General features: G+C 50.6%; 2 pseudogenes; both read left to right on the forward strand.

Moving 5' to 3' along the window:
* LOC144123993 (uncharacterized) overlaps positions 1-20,013 on the forward strand; it is a 32,158-nt pseudogene extending 12,145 nt beyond the window's left edge.
* A 2,393-nt stretch (positions 20,014-22,406) lies between these two features.
* LOC144123994 (uncharacterized) lies at positions 22,407-23,918 on the forward strand (annotated as a pseudogene).
* The last annotated feature ends 416 nt before the right edge of the window (positions 23,919-24,334 follow it).

Below are 24,334 nucleotides of genomic sequence, written 5' to 3' on the forward strand. Positions count from 1 at the left end.
TCCAGGCCATTGCTGGTCAGGGCTGCCTCCCACTGCTCGTATGATGTCTGTAATGTTTTTAGGTGAGGTGGTTTTTGGGGACAATTCCAGGAAATGTGAAACAGCGTAGGCTTTTCGCCGCACCATGGACAGAAGGGGCGGTATTTGGAAGGGTGAATGAAGCTGTACAAGTACAGGTTAGGGAAGGTATTCGTTTGTATTCGCCTCCAAAATGTGGTTTCTTCTGTGGTGAGTTTAATATGGGGAGGGGGATATATTCTACGATCTAATCTAAGCATCTCCAGCCGTTCCCCATAGTTTGATGGTAGAGGGGTGAGGTACGGGCAAGGATCCGCTCGGTTTGTTAGCTCACGAGCTAGATCGTTTGCCGCCTCGTTGCCTTCAAGACCTTAATGGCCCGGGGTCCAAGTAATGTTATGAGGGCGTGGAAGTGTAGGTGAGAGGCCCGACGGTATGAGTAGAGCCGCTGTTATTTTCGGACTCTCCCTGTAACGTAATATTGACAGGCTCGCTTCGAGTCAGTTATTATGTGAGCTGATTTGTCCGCCAGATCACAATGCCTTATGGCAAGGGCGATGGCGGAGGCTTCCGCCGCGGCAGGATCCTCAGCCCGGAGTGAAGCACTCGTCAGTAGTTGAAAATTGTGGTCAAGGGCGATTGCAACAAAGATACTCGGTTCAGTCTACGCCGCCACGTACACATAGACTGCTTTGCGATCTGACTCTAGACGCCGGCGTAGATGAGTGACCCTAGCCTCCCGTCTGCCTTTGTGGATTTCTGGATGCATATGTTTTGGGAGCGGAGCCACCGAGATCTGTCTTATGTTTGCAGGTAGGGAAGAGTGTCGCCAGAGCTCTTGTAGATCTTGTGGTGTACCAATACGCTGAAGAATGGCTCTTCCGGTGGTGGTCTAATGGAGTCGGGCTCTCTGCGATGCTAAGACCGCATCTCTGATCTCCTCAAAGGTGTTGTGGACTCCAAGCTTGATTAGACGTTGGGTCGAGGTGCTTGGAGAAAGGCCGAGAGCTGTTTTGTACGCGCTACGAATGAGAGTGTCGGCCTGCTTAAGTTCTCCCTTTGTGAGATGATGATACGGAAGGCCGTATGCTATTCTGCAGATAACCAAGAACTGTACAAGAAGAAGAGCGTCTTCCTCGCACATGCCTTTCTTGTGGCGTGTTATACGACGAATCATACGTGTAATTTGGTGGGTGGTTGTTTTGAGATTTTTTATGGTATGTCCTGCGTGTAGGTTACTTTGAATCCAAAGCCCGAGAATTCAAATGACCGAGACCTCTCGAATCTGTTGGCCTTCTACATAGAGATCTATTGGTCCAGAGTTTTTGTAGTTTTGACCGTGCACCCTGATTACTTCTGACTTCTCCGGTGCACAGCGAAGGCCACTACTAGCGACAAATGTTTCGACAATCGATGCCTCTCCCTGTAGGGCTTGTTCCTTCTGTGCAAGGGATCCCTTAGTCGTCCAGATAGTTATATCGTCTGCATACAGTGTAAATACTATATCGGGTAATTCCTGCAGCCGACGAGCCAAACCTGTCAAGGCAATATTGAATAAGAGGGGAGAGATGATTGATCCCCGCGGAATGCCCTTGTTTGGCATTGGTATGGTATCTGATCTGGTATTTCCAATTCCAATTGTTGCAGTGCGGTCCGTGAGGAAAGCTCTAATGAAGTTAAAGATCTTCTGTCCACATCCAAGGGAGTTCAGTTCGAGGAGGATAGCTATGCTCCGCACTGTCCGAGGAATCTGCGCACAGCTTTCTTATCGGCCGGCGGTGTAAACAATGGGATAGGAGCTGTTTTTTTCGAGTGTGGGTGTACTACTTCCTTGCTGACGATGTCGCATAGAAACAGTGGCTCTTAATAAGCTAAGTGGCACTTCTCTCCTTTCATGGTTAGGCCGGAAGACTTAATGGCGTCTAGTACTGTTCGAAGCCTTTTTAGGTGCTCATCAAAGTTCAAGGCGAAAACAACGATGTCATCGAAATATACCAGACAAATTTGCCACTTCAGGCCTGCCAGCACTGTATTAATTGCTCGCTGAAACGTCGCTGGTGCGGAACAGAGACCAAATGGCATCACCTTGAACTCGAAAAGACCATCTAGAGTGATTAATGCGGTCTTCTCGCTATCTCTTTCATCGACCTCAATTTGCCAATAGGCGCTTTTGTGGTTCATCGATGAGAAATACTTGGCGTTGCAGAGCACGTCCAGTGTGTCGTCTATGCGGGGGAGGGGTTAGACGTCCTTCTTTGTTATGTTGTTCATCGGCGGTAATCAACGCAGAATCGAAGTGCGCCGTCTTTGTTTCTCACTAGAACAACCGGTGCCGCCCATGGGCTGTTTGAAGGCTGAATGACGTCGTCGCGAAGCATTTTTTCCATTTGGTCCCGCATGGCTTGTTCTCGCCACGACACACGATAGGGGCTTTGACGGTGAGGTCGGGAGTGCTGGTCGGTTATAATGCGATTCTTGGCAATTGGCGTTTGCCGGACCTTCGGCGATTACGAAAAACACTTGCTGTAGCTTCGAAGCAGAATGCGGATCTGGTCTCGTTTGTTCCGTGGCGTGGATGGGTTTAGGTCGAATCTGTTCGTGTTATTTTCCTTAGGTGCATCTTTTGGGGCTCGATGGGAGAGGGCGCAGGCGTCGCGAACTTAGGACAGTTCGTCGAAGAAAGGAATACTCGTTCCTTTGTTAACGTGCCGGTATCCTTCGATGATTTTCGCCAGCAGCACTTCAGCTTGACCATTGCGGAAATGTGCAATGACTCTTACGATGCCGATACCTCGCTCTAGAAGTAATTTCTTCTTCTCCTCGATGAGAGCTTCCATGTTCTTGGCCTCCGTGGCACCTACGGTAACCACGCCGCTTGATCAGGGTGGGGCGTTCACTTGTTCATCGACGACACTGAGGCCAACATGCTGCTCTGTGATTTTCATCGAAGGGATGGTTTCGTCCGTCGAAAACGTGACGAGTTCGGATTGAAGGTCTATGAGCGCCTAATGTTCATTTCGAAAACCCATGCCCAATGTTACGCCGCGGGAACATTCCTATAACATTACGAAGGTCGCAGGATAGGTATGTCCCTTGACAGCCACTCGCGCTGTGCATCTTCGTGAAGGCGTAATGAGGTGTCCTCCTGCGGTGCGCATTTGTGGGCCGTCCCAAGCGGTCGTGACTTTCCACAGTTGTGTAACGAATGTTCCATTGTCCACCGAGTGATCTGCTCCTGTGTACACCAGACCGGTAACTTTACGGCCGTCGATAACCACTTATAAGACGAATGTCCTGGCTCTTGCTTTCGGGTTTATGAGTGGTTGGTACATCATGCAGTGAGAGCTTTTCGGAGTGGCGACGTCGTTTTGAAGGCGCGTTGTGTCGTGGTCAAGGTTGTTATTGTATGCGGTTTCGGCTTGTGGGGGGCGGAGTCTTCATGCGGCATGGTCTGTAGAGGATCTTCGGCGTTTCGCTCGGGAGCAACCTCACCTCCACAGGTTGCTGTCTTTAGTTTCTCCAACGGGGCTGGGCGACCTTCCTTGCGGCTGCGTAACTGCGGCGTGGTGACACAAAGCGCGAGGTTGACGGCGATGGTGAGCGCGAAAGGCGGTTTGGCGCATACTCTGCCCGGTGCAGGTACTCGTCGATTTCTTGCCGACGTTGGCCGAAGCGTGGTTGTAGTGCATCTATGGCAGATCCTCGGAGACAGATACGTGCAGTGACAAAAAATATGCCCGTCCTCACCGCAATGGAAGCACTACGGCCGGTTGTCGGAAGTCCTCCAGGCGTCGCATTTCCTGGGGCTTCAGCGTCGCTCGTAGGCTGTGCGCGCGGGGACAGGGAGGCGGCGTTCTGGAACTAGTGGTTCATGTGGAAGAGGACGTAGGGGTGTCTTTGGAGCTGAGGTGTGCGTACTTCGGCGGCGTACGTCATGGCCTAGGGTTCTAAGGCTGCCGGGGTGCCAAGTTCCTGTTTCACTTGTTCCCGTACGACATCTATGAGAGTCGCTGCTTGCGCCTGTGGGAGGATGGCAGCAGTCGTCGTAGCTTCTCGAGAAAGATTTCGCGGATAGCTTCCCGCAAGCTGTCGCTGTTGGTAGTCATCGTGTCCGAACGAATTACAGGGAAATAAGCAAGGCGGTTGTACTGAGGAGTCCGGACGTCGAGGGCCTTCTCAATGGTTCAGGCTTCTTGCATGAATCCCTCTACGGTTTTTGGCGGCTGGCGGACAAGGCTGGCAAGGAGTTATTTGACGCCGCGCATTAAAATCTGAATTCTTTTTTCTTCAGTTATATTGTAATCAGATCGACGATAGAGGCGCTTCATTTCTTCGACCGAACCGCGTACGTGCTCGTTCGGAAGCTGAATCCTGAAGTCGAGGATTCGTTCGACTCTTTCTTCCCTCAATTGCCCACATGTCTCTAGGGAAGACTCGTGGTTTTGATACCACGTGCGTACTGAGCCCTCCAGTGAGAAAAAGGCGTGTCCTATTTTATTCGCATCATCCAAGCTGTTGAACGATGCCACGCGTTCAAAATGATGCAACTATCTTCGGGGTCTTCGCCTAGGGAGCCATTGATTGTTGCCGGAATCCGCGGCTGCTGCAGGACGATGGGGGTTGACGTATGTGACGAGGCCATGGTTGACATTGCGGCGTCTTTTGGTTATCGGGTGCGGCCCGGCAGGGTCCCGAACTCAGGCTGCTCTCCCTGTAGACGCCGGCTGGCTCGGTTAACTGGTGGCTCGTCCTCTGGTGCGAAGCGCAGAGGGCTCGCGTCACGACTTGAAAGGGGTGTCCGGAACATAGACGGTTACCCAGAACCTCCACCAGGTGTCATGTAGTAGTGACTGCCATCCGTAAAAATAAAGCAGCAATGGCGTCTGAACAAAACTCTTTATTTGGGCTGACTTGCGCCTGCAATGGACTGACTCACTCGGCGGTCGTCAAACGGAATCTCCGCCGCGTTCGGCAGTGCTGAATTTAAAGCTGATAGGGAACTTTCGAGATGAAGCGTGCAAAGTAACTGCAAAATTCAGGAACAACGTAGAATTGCCTCCTTCTGGATGCGATCAATTGATATAAATGTGATCGCGTCTTTCATCATAAACAAAGCGATAAAGCGGCGTGTCGGCAGTTTTAAAGAATGAACATATAAACGATACAAAGATTCGCGGGAATATTCATATTAATTTTTAAGATTTCGAAAACGCGGCTTACCTCGGCGCTGTGATCCATCAAATTCTGTCTTCATAGCGCCAAAATACATGAGTTTTCGAGAAGCTTGCGCGCAAAGCAGCCTCTCCAGTGCAGGTAACTCGTCGAAATCTCCATTATTTGTTGGGCCGCAGCGTCGATGTAAACCGCGTTTACGAAATGCTGGGTGTTACTTACTGTCGCTGCACACCTCTCAGTAATAAAGGAGCCTAACTGTAACAGGTAACAAGTTATCTTTTCAATATTTGTTAAACAGTCTGCCAGGTAGCATATCTAAGCTGTATTCTGATATGCTGCACCTCTGACAAAGCAATGCCGAACAAAGCGGCCCTCTAACTCAAAAGACCCTTTTAAAAAAATTGTGTAAATTCTTAGGTGAAACATTATGTATTTGGAATCCGTTCGACATACTCATTGTTTCTCTCTGAATAGATTTTTAAAGAATTTTAAACAGCTTGCTTCGTTACAACTGCACTGAGAAGTGATCCTCGAACCCGTGCTTCTAACCGATGACTCATACGACATCACCGTGCGGAAAATATACTGCCGTGATTTGTCTACAAGGTACCCTTCGTGCTGAATAAATAGGAAAAACTCTATGCGTTGATTTCTCTACTTTTTGATGCCAGACTGCCAGTTATTTGTAACGCAATGATGCCGCAATTTTTACATATTTGTTGTTTCGCCCTAGAATCATACATAACTATTCGCTGAAAAGGTTTCGCCATTTTTCGATGTTGGTGAACGGTGCTTTCCAGTTAAATTGTTATATTGCTGCTTTTCCTACCAAATGAATGCCTTGAACAATGTCTTTGCATTTTTTTATGTAAACTGTCGTCTACTGATGGATGCGTGGTCCCCGACTCTCTCAAGCTGTAAGCGACTGGTTTCTAGCAGCACTCCTCGTCAACCTGGAGTTGGAAATAAAGGTTATTTGTGATTGATATTTAACGAGGTTATGTAAAACATACGAATGATACGTGTTCCAACACTCGTCAACCCATCACAAGAATTTTCCAGATAGCTTCATTAACACTGAAAATAACGGCGATTAAAAACGGCACTCGTCCTCTCCTGCCTCAAGTAATACACTCCGACGTGCCCTAGTAAAACAGGTTGGTACTGCGTCCCGTCCGAGAACACTTCACCCATTGACAACCGGTTTGTTTACTTCCGGTGGCTGCACCCATTTCTCTCCCGCCAAAACGCTGCCTTCCCGTCTCTGCAGTTTTTTGTTAATTTGTGCTATAATCAGGGAGGCGCCGCTCACTTTTTGCCACGGCGATGGAAGTGGAGGCTGCTGTGCCTCTATTGGAACCCGGTGGGTCGACAGCAGCCGCCGAGAGGAAGCGCCTGCACCGCCAGAGTGACTCGAGCAGCCAGGGCACTGTTGTGTACTCGGTGCCAAGTGAAGACTTCACTCCTCGTGCTCGGCCGACGACGGTTTCATACCGGTTGTTGGCAAGAAGGCAAAGCGCAGACTGCGTAGACAAGCCGAATCGTCCTCATCGAGCACGTCAACGGTGTCCTCATCAAGAACGCCAACGATCATCACGGCGCGAAGTTCCTCAGCGCATACAGCCTTCTTTGTGCCGTTGAACTCAACGGACAACTTGAACCTACTGAACAGGCAAGCCATCTCTATTAATCTGGAGAGCCTCGTACCGGGAGACATTAAAGATGTCAGAATCAACCTGTTCAAAAACGTCATTGCCGTTGATATGTTGGAGCGAAGTTCACTAGAGAATTTAACCGCAATCACCAAACTCCGCAGCATCAGTGTATACGCCCCCTTATTCTCCAGGACAGCGGCACTACGGCTGGCGTAATCTACAACGTCGACATCGCCATCTGTGATGCAGATTACCCATGTTGATCAAGCCGGCAACCAACGGCATTTCCATTTTCAAGTTCAGCGGTTAGGAAGATCTACATGCATCAAGCTGACCTTCAAGCGTGACTGCATACCATCGTACATGAAGGTTGGGCACTTTCGTCATCCAGTTCGACCTTTTGTGCCTAAGCCACTTTAATGCAGGAAGTGCATGAGGATCGGCCGCGTGAGCGGCGTCTGCATCAACTCCATCGTGTGCCCGCGATGCTCCGAGTCACACAGCGGTGATGTTTGCCGCGCGACTACCTTGAAGTGCGCCAACTGCCACGGCCCTCATGACTCTTCCTCGAAAGACTGCCCCCGTCTAAAGACCGAGCGGGCGGTACTGAAGCAAATGGTACGAGACCATTCTATGCACAAACAAGCCGCCGCAAAGGTGCGACGACGTCGTTCACGCCGCCGAAGGTCGTCAAAGAAAGCAGTCACATTTGACAATAATGCCCCAAACGCAACTGCAGCTTGTCCGCCTCCACCTAAAACCGTACCAAATCAAGGGAGCCCGGCGCTTGGTGAGGCTGGACCTGCTGCCTCAGATTCAACTTGGCCACCACTGCCAAAGCCTTCTACGCCTACTGCGCCAGGGATGTTGGCGCACTCAGGGCAGTGTGCAGCGCCTACGACTGATCCAGCCAACAGGCACGATCAAGGCCATGGCCCAGATATGCAAGTGATTGCAATGCTAACGTCACTAATGATTGCCATGCGTGCTCTGCTTTCCAGCCTACGCACGCCAGCAGCAAATAGCGCACTTGAAGTGCTGGACACGCTACATCCAGTTCTTGCGACTCTACAGTAGACGGCATCATGGCTCCTTCGGACCTGTCTTTTCAAAAGAAAGTCATGCAAGCTTTCTTTTTCCAATGGAATGCTCGTGGGCTCCAGTCCCGGATTTTCGATTTACGGCACTACGTCTACGAGAATCACTTCCCCATTCTTGTGATTTGTGAACTGAAGACCCCGGCAATTTTGCGAATATACGGTTACGAGGCATTTTCATCACCCACGTGCAACAGATCCAGCAAAATCATCGTCTACATTCGACGTGAACTTACATATGGGCAACATTCAGTTCCTCCGAACGAAGACAATCAGTATGTTTGCCTGACTGTGAAGAGCCGAGACCTGATGTTTACGCTACTGGCGGTGTACTTGGCGCCATCAAGTCGTTTCGACGCCAGAAGGTTGAGTGGTTTGATGGCAGCTACACCTGCTCCGTGGGTTATTATGGGTGACTTCAATGCTCATCACACCATGTGGGGAGGCGTTAGGAACAGCGTTCGGTGGTTTTCGGATTTAGAAACCCATGGCAGCGACCATATCCCAACCTATCTGATTATTACCGGCCATTCCACATTTTCCCCAGCCACGTGTAGGCAGCGCGTTGACTGGACAGTTTTTAAATTACTTATAGAGGCTGCTTGCGCAGAGGGCTTCTCTACCGGTCTTGAACAAAAAATTAAGGAGGCCATGGAACACGCCACCTGCCCCTTTAACTCTGTCGCTAACTGCACCGATTTTGACTTCGAATTGCAGCGACTGCGATCACAACGGCGCAGGGCAGAGCGCAGATACCGACGCACAAAGTCGCGCCTAGACCTAAGAGATGCTAGGCGCATACAGAAGAAGATTCAGCGCAGAATTCAGGCACTGAAAACACAACGGTGGAGGACATTTTGCCAAACACTTGATCCACGGAAGCCTTTGTCACGCGTTTGGAGGGTAATTCGGTGTCTTCGCACGTACCCTCCATAGCGCTACCCGTTCAAATCCGTAGCGCTCCACCAAAGGCGCAGTGTGGTTTAGGTAACCGGAGATTTCTGCGCAAAAATAACAGGCCCTCCGAATCCAGGCGCAACGCTGCACTGCAACAATGTGCCACCCTCACGGGATTCTCGGATGGATGCACTATTCTCCATGGAATAACTTGATGCTGCGCTGGCTTGTTTAGAAGGTCATCATCACCAGGGCCCGATGGTGTGACGTACTCCGCACTTGCCAACCTTGGCAAAGAAGCTCGACGGGCTCTTTTGGACACTTATAACATGTCATGGACTGCAAGCATAGTTCCTCATCATTGGAAGACCAGTCGTCTGGTTCCACTTCTTAAGCCGGGGAAAGCACCGCTCGACCTTTCATCATACCGTCCAATTGCACTCGCCAGCTGCGTCGCTAAAGTCATGGAAAGAATGCTGCCCACACGCGTGGAATGGTACTTGGAGCGATATCAGATTTATCCAACCTTCATGTCTGGGTTCAGACGGGGCCGCTCTTCTATCGACAACGTGGTTGACCTTGTAACGTCGGTGCACCACAGCAAAAGTTTGAAAAGACTGACCGTGGCATTGTTTTTGGATATCAAGGGCGCGTACGACAACGTAACGCAACAGGCCATTTTGGACGCAATGGAAGCTGCTGAGATCGGAGGCCGCACGTTCAGCTGGATACGCAGCTATTTATCAGAGTGGTCATTTTTTGTCCTGAATGCGGACGGACCAACGTCCTTACACCGAAATTCGCGCGGAGTCCCTCAGGGTGGAGTGCTGAGCCCAGTTGTCTTCAACCTTGCTCTTATTGGCCTGGTCGACGTAATGCCACAATCTGCTCAGATCTCGGTATGTGCAGATAACATCTGTATTTGGGCATCAGGGGTGACCCGTCCTCAAGTTCGTGCAAGACTTCAAAAATCGGCACCGATATTGACATCTTATCTTCGCTTGCAGGACCTGAACATTTCGACCGAAAAGTGTTCACTTGTGGCGTTCACACGCAAAATAATGTCACGTTACACCATTCGCACTAATGGCGAAGCCATTCCCTATGAGAGAAGCCACAGATTCCTTGGTGTTGTCATCGACAGGAACCTCTCGTGGAGTCCACATATCTACGACATGAGAAAGAGACTAATTTCGATTGTCCACGTCCTCTCCTTCCTCGGGGGAAAGTCCTGGGGCGCATCAGTGCGCTCGATGCTACAACTGTACCGTTCCCCATTTGTGGGCTACATGCGGTACAGTCTTCCGATATTCAGTTCCATTAGAAAAACAAATATCAAGACTCTTCAAAGCGTGCAAGCGCAAGCTCTCCGTATCTGTCCTGGACTGCCTAAATGTGCATCAACAGCAGCAACAGTTCTTGTTGCCCGGGAACATCCTGTTACTACATACATTGCTGCTGACACCATGAGAACACATATTCGGCACCTCACACGGGTTCCCTGTCATCACCTCGCAACACTCCAAATAATTCGGCCTCGTACTGCATTCGCCAAAGTAATTGAAGCCCATCGCGCATATTTTCCATCGCAGTTCACCTTTGCGTCAAGACCGAGCTCACCCTTATGGAGTCGTCATGAACCTCCGGTTCACCTCTATATTCCTGGCATTACAAAAAAAGCTGGTGTATCACTGCCCGCTCTCAAACTGACATTGAATCACTTGCATTTTTACCACAGTCACCGCATACATATTTACACAGATGGATCAGTTCACTCGACCAGTTCTGCGGGGTCGGTAGTGATACCGGCCAGATCCATCTTCATGAAAGTGAAGACGACCTATCCAACATCTTCAACTGGTGCGGAACTCACAGCCTTACGGGCTGCGGTAGTTCATCAGTAAATAACCTCCACATGACTGGACGGTTTTCACCGAATCTAAACCAGCCCTTCAAGCCCTGCAAGCTGCGCTACGCCGTGGGTCGCAGGATCAACTTGTTGCTGAGATCCGTCTACTGTACCACGGCACCGTTTCCAAAGGTCATGACATCGTTTTTCAATGGCTGCCAGGACACTGCGGTATTAACGGCAATCACCAGGCCGATGCGGCTGCGCGTTCTGCTCACAACGACGGACTTCCAGTGAGGATCCCAATATCGAGAAATGACGCTGCGTGTGGGCTTCGCCCTTTGGCGCTGGAGCTCACACTTTCAGCGCGGAACACGGGAGAGTTTTGCAACCTCCGCCTCAAGGCACTGTACCCTGAACTGTGCCTTCGTCTTCCACGTAACTTAGAACGTCGCGATGCAACACTGTTATGCCGTTTATGGATCGGTGTTGCATTTACCAATTACTATGCTTTCCGGATGGGGATGACCGACAGCCCTGCCTGTGAGAGCTGTGGTTGTGAGGAGACCATCGCACATCTTCTCTGTGAGTGCCCTGCATTTGCGAGTGCAAGACATACACTGTGTTGTTCCCTGGCCCGCATCGATCCCCGCCCATTAACAGAGCAAAAGATCCTCGGTCCGTGGCAACAGCAGTCGACTGCCCGCAAGGCATACAAGGCACTCTTTGCCTCCTTGAGAACGACTGGATTGAGTGACAAATTGTGAGAGCGTTGTGCGTGTGTGTGTGTGTTACGCCTTTTGTTCCTTCTCTCTTCCTCCTTTTAGTCCCCTAATCCCTCTTCCCCAGTGCAGGGTAGCCAACCGGAACCCCTTTCTGGTTAACATCCCTGCCTTTCCCTCCTCCTCTTTATCTATCTACCTCTCCCGCCCGTGCAATCCCCTATGCATGTTTCACCGCTATCATTGCGAGTGCATCATGAACTGCGATCTCAAAGCAAGACTTCTGCAAGTGACCGCTGTGTTGGTCTTCGCATACTACATACATGCCCTGTATGGGATCGACTGTGTGGAACGCGCGTCGTTCCCCCTCCGCTTCATTTATAGCGCTACCGGCGCCCGCGTAGACGACTGGAAACCAGAATGACTAACCGCTTACCAGAGGTGTCGCCGGGACGTCAGGCTTGCAGCGAATGGCAGTGGCGGAATCAATGTCACTCACCATGTTACCTTTGCACAGGTGTCGCATATATTTTTGAAAAATAATTCCAGAAACCTTCACTACGAGGCGACAATTGGGCAGGAAGTTAAAATATACAATTTATTAATATTATTTATAAATCAAGACTGGTCAAGAGCATTCGTTCTAAGCAGTGAACAGATTTATCGGTAGCCTTCAAAATCGGTGCACAAGGGGCGTATCTTCTGGCAATTATATTCAGCTATCGAACACCTTGATGGAGAAAAGAGAGCAATTACGAAGTGTTCGGTTGTTATTAAGCGGACACAGTAGCGGCAACAGTGCCACACGCTCTCGACTTGGCGTTGCCGGATATGGCGCGGGCAGTCTATCCAGCTCGGCCGCTGCTATCAAGGCCATTCACTTCCCCAGGTATACAGCGAGCGGCTCCCTTTGAATCTTTGCGAAGGACATTCGGTGCCGAGCCTAAGATCAGGAGGCCCAAATATGCCTCTGAAGAAACTGGTTTACGCTCTGCCTTAGAATAGACACTACGTTTCTGCGGAGTGCAATCAGCAGAGTGGCGCAGTGCAATAAAGAAAAAAAAAGCAGAGTGGCGCAGTGGAAGCGTGTTGGGCCTATGACCTAGAGGTCCGTGGATCGAAACCATGCTCTGCTATCGTTTTGTTCTTGTTTTTGTTCTATCGGTTTTTTTTTCCAACAGGAAGATTCTATCTGTACTACAATTTGTATTCCAATATAGTGCCGCCAATATTTGCAGTGTTTGTTCGTTTTTCAAATCTGCCGCGACATCACCTTATCGCTTTGTTTGCGACGCAAGACGCGACTAGATTTATCTCGATTGATCGCAGCCAGGCAAAGCTGATTCTACGCTGTTCCGGAATGTTCTAGTAACTTTGCGCCCTTTATCTCGAATGTTCGCTATCAGCTTTAAATTGAGTACGGCCGACAGCGGCGGGCATTCTGTTCGACGACCGCCGAGCACGCTTGTCGCTTCGCCGCCGCCGAGTGATTCAGTCCATTTTGGGTGCAAGTCAGCCCAATAAACAGTTCTTTTAGAAGACCGTTTCGTCCATCTTCATCGCTGCTTCGACTGCCGTCACCACTACGTGACATCTGGTGGAGGTGCGGGGTAGCCTTCCATGTTCCGGACGCCCCCTTAAAGTCGTGAAGCCAGCCCTGAGCGCTTCGCACCCGAGTACGAGCCAGCAGCTCAGCGAGCCAGCAGACGTCTCCAGGGAGAGGAGCCTGAGTTCGGGAAATTGCCGGACCGCACAAGACAGCGAAAAGACGCGGCTACGAGCACCACAACCTCGCCGAAGATGTCGACACCGATCATACTGCAGCAGCCGCGGGTGCCGCCAACTTTCAATGGATCCCTAGGCGAAGACCCTGAAGAATGGTTGGATCAATTTGAGCGCGTGGCATCATTCAACAAGTGGGATGATGCGGCAAAAATTGGACAGGTGTTCTTCTCATTGGATGGCTCCGCACGCACGTGGTACGAAAACTACGAGTCGTCCCTTACGACATGGGAGCTATTCAAGAGAGAACTATTGAAGGTATTCACCAGTGTCGTGAGGAAAGAAAGAGCCGAACGACTCCTCGAGTCCAGGATCCAGCTTCCGAATGAGCCCGTCCGCGGTTACGTCGAGGAGATGAAGCGCCTGTTTCGCCGCGCCGACCCCGGGATGACCGAGGAAAAGAAAGTTCAGTTTTTAATGCGCGGCGTAAAAGAACAACTCTTTGCAAGCCTCGTCCGCCAGCCGCCAAAAACAGTCGAGGAATTCATGCAAGAAGCCTGCACGATTGAGAAGACCCTCGACGTCCGGGCTCGGCAGTACAATCGTCCTTCCTCTGCCTGTGCAATCCGTTCGGACACGCCGGCCACCACCAGCGACAGCTTGCGGGAAGTTATCCGCGAAATCGTCCGAGAAGAGCTACGCCGATTACTGCCACCCTCCCCGCCGCCACAAGCAGCGACTCTGATGGACGTGGTACGGGAAGAAGTGCAACAGGCACTTGGCACCCCGACGGCCGCAGAACCCCAGGCCATGACCTACGCCGCTGCAGTAAGGACTGCCCAGCCCCAACGACAACCCCCACGTCCTCCCCGAGATGAGCCACTTGTTCCACAACGACGCCTCCCAGCCCCCGCCCGCCCAGCCTATGACCGACGCTCAAGCCCCAGGAAATGCGACGCCTGGAGGACTTCCGACAACCGGCCGTTGTGCTTCCATTGCGGTGAGGCCGGCCATATTCTTCGTCACTGCCCGTACCGACGTATCGGTCTTCGAGGATTTGCCGTTAACGCCCCACGACCACGCTTCGGACAACGTCCGCACGAAATCGACGAGTACCTGCGTCGAGAAGAGTACACGCCGAACCGCTTTTCGCCCTCACCATCGCCGTCAACCTCGCGCTTTGCGTCGCCACGCCGCAGCTACGCAGCCGCGGTACGAGGAAGGTCGCCCAGCCCCCGTAGGGGAAACTAAAGGCAGCAACCTCTGGAGGTGAGGTTGCTCACGAGCTAAACGCCGAAGATCCTCCACCGACCACGCCCCATGAAGACGCTGCACCCGCGACGCCGCATGAAGAACCGACACTCGCTGAACCGACGCCGCACACAATGAGAACCTCGACCACGACGCAAGCTACCTTGAAATCGACGCTGCCACCCAGAGGAGCTTCGACCACACGCCCAACCCCTGACTCGCATACGCGACGAAGCCGTGACCCGACGCCGAGAGCGACATGCAATGCAAGAGCCAGGACCTCCGACCTAGAAGTGACTATCGACGGCCGGAAAGTTACCGCTCTAGTCGACACAGGAGCCGATTACTCGGTGATGAATGGAACATTCGCTGCGCAGCTCAGAAAAGTCACAACGGCTTGGGACGGCCCACAAATTCGCACCGCTGGGGGCCACCTCATTACGCCATCAGGACGATGCACAGCGCGAGTGACTGTCAAAGGACATACGTATCCTGCGACCTTTGTTGTGCTACCGCAATTCTCCCGCGAAGTGATCTTGGGTATGGATTTCCTTAATGAGCATCAGGCGATCATCGACCTGCGATCCAAGCTGATCACGCTTTCGACGGACGAAGCCATCGCTTCGATGAAAACTCGAGAAAATCACGTTGCCCTAAGTGTCCTGGAGGAAGAAGTGAGCGTCCCACCCCGTTCAAGCGTTATCGTGACCGTAGGCGCCACGAAAAGCCATAAACACTGAAGCCATCATCGAGGGGAACATGCAGTTGCTACTAGACCGAGGAATCATCATCGCAAGAGGCATCGCACATTTCCGCAATGGCCAGGCCGAAGTACTGCTGACCAACTTCAGCGAAGAATACCGGCATATTAACAGAGGAACGACGATTGCTTTCTACGACGAAATATCTGACGTACGAGATTCCTTCGCCCTCTCCGACCCCTCCGCAGAAGATCCGCCTGACCAAGAGAACTCGCCCACTTTCGACATCAACCCAGCCCTGCACCGGAACAGACAAGACCAGATCCGCAATCTGCTTCAAAACTACAGTGAGTGCTTTTCGACATCGCCGAAGGTGCGACAGACGCCAATTGCCAAGCATCGCATTATAACGGATCAACACGTCCGACCTCTCCGTCAAAGCCCCTACCGTGTGTCTCCGCGAGAACGACAAGCCATCCGGGACCAAGTCGAAGAAATGCTTCGCGACGACGTCATCCAGCCTTCAAACAGCCCATGGGCGGCACCGGTTGTTCTAGTGAGAAAGAAAGACGGCGCACTTCGATTCTGCGTGGATTACCGCCGCTTGAACAACATAACAAAGAAGGACATCTACCCCCTCCCCCGCATCGACGGCACACTGGACCGCCTCTGCAACGCCAAATATTTCTCATCGATGGACCTCAAGAGCGGCTACTGGCAAATTGAGGTCGACGAAAGAGATCGCGAGATGACAGCATTCATAACTCCGGATGGGCTATTTGAGTTCAAGGTGATGCTTTTGGTCTCTGTTCCGCACCAGCGACGTTTCAGCGAGTAATGGATACAGTGCTGGCAGGTCTGAAGTGGCAGATTTGTCTGGTATATTTAGATGACGTCGTTGTCTTCGCCTCGAACTTTGAAGAGCACCTCAAGTCTTCGAACAGTACTAGACGCAATCAAGTCGTCTGGCCTAACCTTGAAAGCAGAGAAATGCCACTTTGCCTACGAAGAGCTGCTGTTGCTAGGCCACATCGTTAGCAAGTAAGGAGTACGCCCAGACCCGCAGAAAACAGCTGCTATTGAACAGTTTCAACCGCCGGCCGATAAGAAAGCAGTGCGCAGATTTCTCGGACTATGCGCATATTACCGACGATTTGTGAAAAACTTTTCGCGCATCGCCGAGCCCCTGGCCCAACTGACGAAGGCAGACGTGCCGTTTAAATGAGAAGCGCCGCAAGCAGCAGCCGTCAAGGAACTTCAGCGTCGTTTACAGTCCCCAACGATCCTTGCGCATTTTGATGAAAACGCCGGTACTGAAGTTCATACCGACGCAAGCAGCGTGGGGCTAGGCGCCGTTTTCGTTCAAAAAAGTGACGGGCTGGAGAAGGTCATCGCATACGCTAGCCGTTCCCTTTCCAAGGCCGAGGCTAACTATTCGACCACTGAGAAGGAGTGCCTTGCCATCATCTGGGCTACGTCGAAATTCCGCCCCTACCTCTACGGACGGCCGTTCAAGGTGGTCAGTGACCACCACGCGCTCTGCTGGCTTGCCAATTTGAAGGATCCCTCTGGCCGACTCGCTCGATGGAGTCTGCGTCTCCAGGAGTTTGACGTCACCGTCGTTTGCAAATCCGGACGCAAGCACACTGACGCCGATTGCCTCTCACGAGCCCCTGTAGATGCACCGCCGCTGGACGACGATGAGGACGCCTTCCTGGGACCCATCAGCGCAAGCTCTTTTGCTCAGCAGCAACGCTCGGACCCCAACCTAAAAGGCCTCATCAAGTACCTGGAAGGCAAGGTTTCTTCACCCCCCGCTTCATTCAAGCGAGGACTGTCTTCTTTCTGTGTGCAGAATGAGGTCCTTGTGAAGAAGAACTTTACAGCGAACAAAACAGCCTACCTCCTTGTTGTACCTACTTGTCTCCGCGAAGAAGTTCTACAGGCTTCACACGACGAGCCGACAGCTGGACATCTCGGGTTTACTCGCACCCTCCGCCGCATTCAAGACAAGTATTACTGGCCCCGACTGTCTGCCGATGTCGCACACTATGTGAAAACATGCCGAGATTGTCAGCGACGAAAGACTCCTCCCACACGACCAGCAGGATTTCTGAACCCCATTGAACCTCCCTCAAGACCCTTTCAGCAGATTGGCATGGACTTGCTTGGCCCTTTTCCAACGTCAACATCTGGAAATAAGTGGATCATCATAGCGACCGACTACCTGACCCGCTACGCCGAGGCGAAAGCCCTACCGAACGGAACAGCAGCAGAAGTGGCCAAATTTTTCGTGGAGTGCATTCTTCTTCGACACGGCGCCCCCGATGTGCTCATCACGGACAGAGGAACAGCATTTACGGCGGAACTCACGCAAGCCATCCTGCGCTACAGCCAAACCAGCCACCGGAGGACAACTGCATACCATCCGCAGACCAACGGACTGACCGAGCGCCTGAACAAAACCATCGCCGATATGCTCGCTATGTATGTCGATGCCGAACATAAAACCTGGGATGTCATCCTGCCTTACGTCGTCTTCGCCTACAACACCGCAGTGCAGGAGACCACCCAGATGACGCCTTTTAGGCTCGTCCATGGCAGGGATGCCACGACCACGCTAGACGCCATGCTGCCCAACGTTACAGAAGAAGAGAACGTCGACGTTGCTGCCTACCTTCAACGCGCAGAAGAAGCTCGAAGGCTTGTGCAAATTTTCTTCAAGAAACGCAGCGACTCCCATTCTAATTTCTTTTTCCTGATCTCTGTCAGTAAGACATTGCAACATTACAGGCATTGTGTACTATTATGCACATTAAGCAATTGTCCCGTCTTCGATCTCCAAGTTAACTGGACCCCTTTCCTTCCCTCTTCCAATCTATCAGACTACATACTATTTCCACTGCTTTTCCCGTCAAAAATTTCCTGTATCCAGTAATTAACCGCCTGTGTCTTGGCCACTCCCCCGTAGTGGGTATGTGCCTGCAACGTCTGAGGCCTTCCTTCCTTCCTTCGAAGGCTTGCCCGATTACGGATCAAAGATCAGCAGCGGTCCGACGCCAGACCCTACAAGCTACGAAGACGCAACGCGGAATACAAGCCAGGAGACCAAGTCTGGGTGTGGACGCCCATTCGCCGTCGTGGATTGAGTGAAAAGTTTTTGCGCCGCTATTTCGGCCCGTACAAGGTTCTTCGTCGGCTGGGTGAACTGGATTATGAAGTCATCCCTGACGCAATGACTGCATTCCAGCGACGCCGCGTACGACCAGAAGTTGTCCATGTAGTCCGTCTGAAGCCGTATTATGCGCGCTAAAGGCCGCTGCATTTCCATGCTCTATTTTTGCAAGATACGTTTTTTCCCTTACTAGTCGCATTATTTGTTTTAATGCATCGGGTCGATGCTTCTTTGAGAGGGGAGTAATGCCGTCAATATTTGCAGTGTTTGTTCGTTTTTCAAATCTGCCGCGACACCACCTTATCGCTTTGTTTGCGACGCAAGACGCGACTAGATTTATCTCGATTGATCGCAGCCAGGCAAAGCTGATTCTACGCTGTTCCGGAATGTTCTAGTAACTTTGCGCCCTTTATCTCGAATGTTCGCTATCAGCTTTAAATTGAGCACGGCCGACAGCGGCGGGCATTCTGTTCGACGACCGCCGAGCACGCTTGTCGCTTCGCCGCCGCCGAGTGATTCAGTCCATTTTGGGTGCAAGTCAGCCCAATAAACAGTTCTTTTAGAAGACCGTTTCGTCCATCTTCATCGCTGCTTCGACTGCCGTCACCACTACGTGACAATAGGCTAACTTGCTGCGCAGCGCAATCAGCAGAGTTGCGCAGTGTACAGCGGCCATGTCTGGCCGCGGAAACAGGTTTTTTGAAACTGACAACGAGTACGAGATCATCCTACCAAGTTTGCCTACAGGTAGCATAGTTTTTAATACAGTTTTTCTTCACGCTGACGTCCGTGCCCGACCGTACCGCGTCGAAGATTTCCGTGACGCGTTGGCTCACCTCAAGTTGCTCCCTGACGTAACCGCCTTGGGGGCGTATCGGATGAGTCACGTCTGGGCGGTGACTTTCGAAAGTGCTCACGCTGTCAAGAAGATGCTCGCCGCTGGTGAAATGCAAGTGAAGGAACGTCGGTGTTTGATAATTGACCCAGCAAACCAAGATGTTCGAATGAAGATTCACTGGTTGCTTCCCGGCGTGCCAGATGAAGACGTGCGAGCGGCCTCTGTGCCGTACGGAAAAGTAACTGAGGCCAAGGCTGACCGTTGGCGGGTACAAGGCGTCACCGATAAAGGGTCGACAACGCGCCAGGTGTCTCTTTCGCTGAAATCGGGAGTCAAGCTGGACCATTTGCCGCATCAGGTGAACATCGCTGGTGAATCGGCCCTGGTTGTGGTAACGGGCAGGGCCCCCCTCTGCTTGCGCTGCCGTGGCAAGGGTCATGTTCGGCCTGATTGCAAAATTCCGCGGTGTGGTGCGTGCCGTCGGTTCGGGCATGAGGAGAGTGAGTGTGCGCGAACGTAAGCCAGCGTGACCGGGCGCTCTTCTAACGAAGCAGCGTCCGAGCTGATGATGAATGAGCTTGACGCCGAAGAAGCAGCGACGGGAAAGGGAGGCAACGTTTTGGAGACACTGGTGCACCATTCAAACAGTTCGAATAGGGGAGCGGGAGGCTTGAGCCTGCTTCCAGTGTCCCGCAAGACGGATTGCCTGATGAGAAGGCTGCAGTGTTGGAAGACGCCGCCGCCCGTCCTAACGAGGCTTCGAAGAACGCTGAAAGTCAGCAGGAGGAAATGGTGGTCTCCGTGGCTGCAAGTGGCAGTCAGGCTGGAAAGCGACCTAGAGAAAAGAATTCCGATGCACCGCATACTCCAGAAGAAGGCGCTGAAGAACCTCCGGCGAAAGCTGCTGGAGTGAGGCGTCCGTCTTTCAAGCCGCGGCCTACCGTTCCGCCCGACCGCGGCAGGCGGCCAAGCCGCCTCCGTAGTTCGGTCGACCACGTGCAGCGGCAGCATCGACGGACAACAGGCAGCGTCGCCTTTCAAGTTTCCTAGTCAGCGCAACCATGGACTATTGTGAGTTCAGCGACGTTCCTGCACGTAGCTTCCTTGTTCACAAAGTCAATAATAGGCAGTACAATTTGCTTTAAAAAGAAAAGATGGAGGGGAAAAAAGATGCAGCATTACGTATAGCAACGCTTAACGTAAGAGGGCTACCTGCAAAGCGGCGGCAGTATCAATTAAATCGCCTTCTACTACAAAATTACATCGACATTGCGGCTATACAAGAGACAAAAGTAGAATGTGAAGGGCGAGCTGACACCATGTTGTTACCTTTTCGATCCCGCTATGACATCTGTGTGAGTCTTGCCGTTGGCACTTCTGGGAGTGTTTTGCTTTTGATGCGAAACTCAATTGGCATTGTTGTAGAGTGTGTAAAAGTAGACGCAAGTGGCCGTCTTATGGTTTGCATTTTTTTCTTTGCTCAGATGAAATGGCGAGTTATCTGTATATATGTTCCTAACAAGAAACAAGAGCGCAGAGTTTTCTTTGAGGAAATTGTGCCCCATGTCAGTGCAGAGCGAAATTTTGTTTTACTCGGCTACTTTAATTGTGTTTGTATGCCTGAAGATAGGGCAAGGAGGCAACCTGGGCGCGACCGCAGCGCTCTTTACTTGAACACGTTGATCACAGAGCAAAAGTTCTAAGATGTAGGTTTGCTGCTATCGAATTCTAGTCTGCCACAGTACACTCATTTCCAGCGCGATTCTCACGCTAGACTTGATAGAGCTTACAGATCCGTCGCCCTCGTGCCACTGTGTACACATTACATGGTGAAACACGTATCATTCAGTGACCATAGCCTGATTATATTTACATTAGGTACAAAACAAAGGAATTCGCGCTTTAACTTAAGAAGATGAATAACAAACTTCTCGAAGACGAGACCTTCGTTATTAAGACACAAGATAGCATACGAGAAGTACTGACAAGTGGGGCTAATAGTTTTGTTTGCGCGTGGGAGTGTTTCAAAGAAAACGTTAAGATGAGCGCAATCGAACACAGATCCGTCGCCCTCGTGAGACTGTGTACACATTACATGGTGAAACACGTATCATTCAGTGACCATAGCCTGATTATATTTACATTAGGTACAAAACAAAGGAATTCGCGCTTTAACTTAGGAAGATGAATAACAAACTTCTCGAAGACGAGACCTTCGTTAGTAAGACACAAGATAGCATACGAGAAGTACTGACAAGTGGGGCTAATAGTTTTGTTTGCGTGTGAGAGTGTTTCAAAGAAAACGTTAAGATGAGCGCAATCGAACACAGTACTGCGAAACAACACAAAAGAAAACAGGCTGAGAAGCAATTACAACGCCAGCTGAATTTGTTACTCAGTCAAGAATGTGCGCAGCCTCGACTACGCAGTAAAGAAACCAGAGAAGTTAGTACGCAGCTGGAAGTGCTAGACGATGATAAGTACAAGGGAGCAGTTATACGGGCACGGGCAGAAGCTTTGGGTTAGTGAAATGTCAACGAAGCGGGCTCTTGCGGATGAAAAGAGCTACGCAGCGAAAAATTATATCCAAGAGATAAGGCTCGAAAATGCAGCCACGCGAGACAAGGAAATGATTAAAAGAGCCTTTGTCGAACACTACAGCGAAAAATTTGGGTGCAGCAAAAAAACTGGCAGAGGGTTTCGAAAGCACGGTTTTGGCGCTCATGCCAAAACTCAACGAAGAAAGGAAATCATTTATAGAAGCTCCAATTACTATCCGATAAATTTAAAAAGCCATAGATAATCTTAGTCCAGGCAAGACGCCTGGTCCAGCCGCCGGTTTGAGCGCGGCTTTCTATGAGCGGTTTCGAGAAGTGACAGAGGCATTACACGCTGTTTTAATGGAGGCGTACGAAAAGAAAGAGCTGCCACCGTCTTTCCGGCGAGCGCATATAGTTCTAATTCCTAAGAGTAATTATCGCGAGAAGCAGCACTTAGTTTCGTCTTTCAGACCTATAACGTTAACGAAAGTGGATTATAAAATCTATATGAAGGTGCTAGCAAGGAGATTGCAAACTGTCATCAAAGATGTTGTGGGACCACACCAGACTTGTGGAATAAAAGGAAGGTCAATAACCACTAACATTCACATTATGAGGAGAATTTCAGTGTTGTGACGTTTTCTCAATGCGCGCAGCTGTGTTACAGGTTTATCTTGAAAAGGCTTTCGATCGCGTCCATCACGACACACTTTACAACATATTGGAATATGTAAACTTGGGCTCAGTGATTTCGGATGGTGTGAGAATGGCATACAAGGGGTGTTTCGCCAATATTGTAGTCACCAAAGAACTCACCGATAGTATCGAAATCCATTCCTCTGTCAGGCAAGTGTGCGCCTTATCTCCCTTGCTATTTGCCATCTATCTGGAGCCGTTTTGCTTGAAAGTACTGTACAATGAAAGGGTTAGAGGCTTCCAGTTATTGTCAACAGAAGTGAAGGTGCTTTTGTATGCTGATGATATTGCTATTATTTGCAAGGACAAAGAAAGTGTCAAGGAGGCCCTGAATGATGCCACAGCATACTGAAGATGTACCGGCAGTGTTACAAACTGGAACAAATGCCTAGATTTCTGGCAGCGGGAGTGGGAAGACACTCCTTCCTTATTTCAAAATGTTCAGTGGTCAAACTTACCTACAAAGTATCTGGGCGTACCAATTCAGCACTACAAGGACACTACACAGTATTGGCGAGAAGAAATTTAGCATGTCCGTTCGAAAACAACTAAATGGGGGGCAGGGATTTTTCCATTTTTGCTCGCGCCACAGTGTGTAACCTTTTCCTTGTCGCGAAAGTATGGTACGTGCTGCAGGCGATGTTCATGACAAGAATGTATGTTAAGAAGCTGCACAGAGTGTTAGCTGTGTATGTGTGGGGATCAACATGGGAGCGCACAAGCCGGACAAACTTGTTTCGCTCAGTGCATAAAGGGTGGTTTGGGTCTTGTACACTTGTTTTTAAGGCAAGTTGTCTCGAGATTCATTTTCCTGCAAGGCCAAAACGATCCCTTTTTGAGGGCAGTGATGCAAGTGCGGCCGCAAAACTTTTTGCCCGAATTTCTGGTTTGTACGCAATGGTTTCATCGTCGAGGTGTGCAGGGGCATTTGCGTGAAGTGGTTGGAGTGTTTCAAATATTGAAAGTGCGTTTCTCGATGCAGTACCTTAGTGGCGTAAAACGTAGGAGGCTCTATACTGACCTGTCAGATTTGATGTTACCAGTGCCAATTTATCGCATACTGAATGGTAACAGTCAGGGTGGTGATGTTCTTAAAAGTGTGAAGAAAATGGCCGTGCGGTCATCGATGAAAACTTTCTTTTTCCACTTACATAGTGGAAAACTGCCCGTGAAGCCATGGTTGGAAGAGCAGGGTATATATGTCCCATTGGGCACAAACTGTTTAATATGTCGCAAGCCAGAAACTGTAGATTATATATTCTTGGACTGCTGGGATGCAGTCCTTCTTTGGGACATCCTGCAAAGGACGCTAAGGAAAGACCTTCCAATAACGCCATATGACATCCGTTTTTTGCCAGTTTATAACGAAGACGGTGCACCGTATGATTTGTTCATGCCGTTGGTACGCCATGGTGTATAGAAGACACGAATGGGTGTCCATCATGCACATGAAAATGTGCGACCCGCTAGAGAGTACTTTGTTGAGAGTATTGCTTACCTGAGAGATGTGTATAAGGAAAAAGTTGACAAACCAGAATGGTACACTCTGCTGAATGAACTTGTTGCCCTGAAACGGTATTAACCTACGAGTGCGGTCTTTGTTCAGATAGCACCTTTTAATGTGTTGTATTTGTTTTTCCTGCCTAGTCGGCAATAAGAAAAAAAAGCAGAGTTGCGGAATGGAAGCGTGCTGGGCCCGTAACCCAGAGGCCCATGGATCGAAACCAAGCCCTGCTGCTGTTTTTTCTTCTATTCTTTTTTTTTCAACAGTAAGATTCAATCTGTACTACAAATTGCATTCTAATATAGGCTACGTTGCTGTGCAGCGCAATCAGCAGAGTGGCGCAGTCGGATTCTGCTTTGGGCCGCGCTAGCGAACGGACGCGTTATCATGAGCTCCGTTGGAGTGGTGTCAGCGGCATAGCAGGGCCGCGGAAACAGGTTTTTTGCTCAAGATTCCCAGGGTTATCAAGTTGTGCTGCTGCAATTTCCAAGAGG

This window comes from Amblyomma americanum, chromosome 3, assembly GCF_052857255.1.
Source record: "Amblyomma americanum isolate KBUSLIRL-KWMA chromosome 3, ASM5285725v1, whole genome shotgun sequence".
Classification (NCBI taxonomy): domain Eukaryota; kingdom Metazoa; phylum Arthropoda; class Arachnida; order Ixodida; family Ixodidae; genus Amblyomma; species Amblyomma americanum.